The following is a 3,583-nucleotide window of genomic DNA, read 5'->3' on the forward strand; positions in this document are numbered from 1 at the left end:
ATGTAGGCTACGATTTCAATTTGTTTATTGTGAAATAACTCAAACGTATGTTTTTTCTGTCCTCTGATAAGCATTGTTCAGGGCTGCCGTTCCCAAAAGCTTTAATGCTCTCTTATGATACTTTTGCTTGCGAACAAAGCTTATTCGTCCAATTCAATGCATTTATACGCATTATTATTATTATTTTAAATAAACAAAATCACTGGTAAATAAAACACACCTTAGTATCGATATTTTTAGTTTGAGTATCGATACTTTCGATACTCGCGTCAGTATCGATATATCGATACTTAGGATCGATACGCCCATCCCTAAGTGACATCACAACGTGATTTAGCAACTAGTGATGGGAAGTTCGGGTAATTTTACCGACTCGGACCTTTGAGTCTCGTTCAGCAAACTGAACGAATCTTTTTTCGAGTCATTTCGTTCATTTTAGCTAAATATAATTAAAATGTTACGTGTTACTTCCCTAACACGTCTACTACTTACGCAAACGTTGATCATACTACAAACTATACAAAACTGCTATAAGAAACAGAAAAGATTAATTAATTGTTTACCTGGGTCTTCAGTCTATGATTAGCTCACCACCTCTTATCTGACAAGTCTTCGGGTTTGGGTTTATGGGGCTGTCACGTGATGAATGAACGACTCAAACCCGAAGACTTGAGAGATGAACTAATCAATTCTATTTCCGGCTCAGACTGCATAAATTAAGCTTATGGGGCTGTCACGTGATGAACGAACGACTCGGAAAAACCCGAAGACTCGAAACAGGTGAACTACTTGACTAATTCCAGTACAGAACCTATAGGATGTTGCGCATGCGCGACTGAACGAATCACTCCCCGAGACGACTCGTTCTTCCCGAGTCACATTAAAGATTTGTTCAAAACGAACAAATCGTTCAAGAACATTAGCAACAAGTCGACCTTCCTTTAGCAACTTCCCCTGAAAACTAGGCAACACTGGTTTCTCTAGATTTGTATAAGATTTTCTCCTTAGTTCATTAACATTTGAAACTCTATATATCCCTGCATTTCACTGTCGATTCCTCCTCTTCGTCATTCATTAAAGATCGACAAACAGCGTTACGTTACCGATGAGCTCCACATCAGATCGGAGAGTTTGTTTTGACCTCTGAGCTGTTGTAGAGTCAAATCGTCTCCTATATGACTTTAATTAAAGCTGTCATATGGACGACAAACTCCTAAGCGTTTATGAAGGCCAACATTTAGCCTGATTGTGTCGTTTTCACCTACAGTGAATGGTTAATTGAGGGAAAAGGCAAGCACTCGCTGATGGTCACCTAATTTCTGCGCCTCACACAGTAAACTAACTTCACACAACGTGACCCGAGTACTCTAATTAGCACAAAAACGCTGTTAAAACTATTTTATCGATGTATATCATTTGTGGTGAGATAAAAAGCTTCCGTCAGTTTGAGCGGGGGAAAAAATTAGCGTCTCGTGCGCCGATTCAAAATGCTGAAATAATGCACTAATAATGCGTGAAATGCTGCTTAGTTGCAGTAAAAGAACGATTTGCTATTAAACAAAGTCTATTTGCTAAAGTTAAAGGATGTAGACAAAATAACATTCCCCCTGCATTGAGGCCTTGTTGTATTATGATACTTTCACTACACATTAAACGCCTTGAAATACAGATTTCGGTATAAACTTATGATAAATAATAAAAAATGTGGTCTGTGTATAAACCGCTTACAGCGGTTGGGTTGTTTTGACCCAGCTTTTGGGTTGTTTTGACCCAGCTTTTGGGTTGTTTTGACCCAGCTTTTGGGTTGTTTTGACCCAGCTTTTGGGTTGTTTTGACCCAGCTTTTGGGTTGTTTTGACCCAGCTTTTGGGTTGTTTTGACCCAGCTTTTGGGTTGTTTTGACCCAGCTTTTGGGTTGTTTTGACCCAGCGGTTGGGTTGTTTTGACCCAGCTTTTGGGTTGTTTTGTAGCCTACAGGTATTTTCAACAAAATGAAAATCGTGTGTTGCTGCCTGTGCATGCATGAAGGCCCCTTAAATGTGCACTCACTAGGCTAAATTTACCCTTATTTTTAGTATTTTTTATACACATAAATAAATTATTAGCACTTTTTGAAATCAGTACATTAATGCACTGGCTTACAGTGGAAGTCTATGAGGCAATGCACTAACATTAACCCTTTAAAGCCTGACATGTGAAATAATAGTCACATTATTTATTATTATTTCATTTTATTTTTAGTGGAACTGTTTGTTGTACCTTTAGACACAATATAATAAAAATACATTTAAAAACACTGACGTACGTTAGGATATACAGTGGGAATATTGAGAAAAAAACTGTTAAATTTTATTCAGAGGCCCAAACTGAGCAAAAATATGCAATAGTTTGGTGCAGATGCTGATACTTATATGGACACGAAAGTGATGCAGTTCTGATGCTTGTAATGTAAATCAGTGAGATCTTAGCAGTCAGATATAACAATATAAATATCAGTTGTCACTCTAAATCTTTGTAGATTTAGATTTTTTTTATTTTTTTTTTAGATTTTGTGCAACACAACATGTTCAGCATGTTGAACATTTAGAGGTCTAACAAGACATATAACCTTCTCTGTGCATGTTTACAGTATGCCCATGATTTGAATCTGATCTGAAATCAGTGCCTCTGTTATCATACTGTTGACTGACAGCTCAGCGCTCTACTCAGTAATGTACTGTTGTCATTTAGAGATACAGCACGGCCATTATAAATAGCTCCTTTATTGTGACTGTTTCATATTTCAGGCTAAAATTAGATTCGGGACATGTGGCTGGAACTAAACAGGGAAGCATCTTAACATTACATCTAAATGCAGAGTGATTTCTTCCAGCAATGCAAGGACAGATTTTCATTATGGCTCTCATTACAACGGAGAAACTTAACTTTGTCCCTTTTTGACCCAGCATTTTTTAGAGTGTAAACTTGTCTATAAACAATGAATGGATTTGCAGCAAATAATTAATTTGCTTGTAATTTGGTATTAGATGTCTGTAATATCAGGGCAAGATATTTTCATACTCTTTTTCATGTAAAATAAAATAAAATAGAATATTTGTTAAAAAATCTACTGTGGAATTCTGCTCAACTCCCCCCAATGTCCTTATTGGAAACATTCTCCACACAAGATTGTCTATCTAAAGGGCGGATTACCCAATTATATAAGATGCTAATAGAGAATCATAAAGAAAGTGCTGAAAATAAAAGACAAGCGTGGATATATGATTTGAATAAAGATATTTCACTGGAGGATTGGGGTACAGTGTGCTTAAAGGCACAAACGCAAACCTTGAATACTCGGTTGAGACTCTTACAGTATAATTGGATAATGAGAAGCTATATTACCCCTGTAAGATTAAAAAAATGTATCCCTGACCTATGTTTTAAATGTAATAAAATACAAGGTACATTTTTTCATTCTGTGTGGGAATGTGAAGAAGTGCAAAAGTTTTGGGATGGGGTGATTCAGTATGTTTCTCAGTTTACCTCTTCTCCGATTCCTTTATGCCCTGTATTGTGTGTATTAAGTATTTATGGAGACAATT

This window comes from Sinocyclocheilus grahami, unplaced genomic scaffold, assembly GCF_001515645.1.
Source record: "Sinocyclocheilus grahami isolate Dianchi unplaced genomic scaffold, SAMN03320097.WGS_v1.1 scaffold1225.1, whole genome shotgun sequence".
NCBI lineage: Eukaryota > Metazoa > Chordata > Actinopteri > Cypriniformes > Cyprinidae > Sinocyclocheilus > Sinocyclocheilus grahami.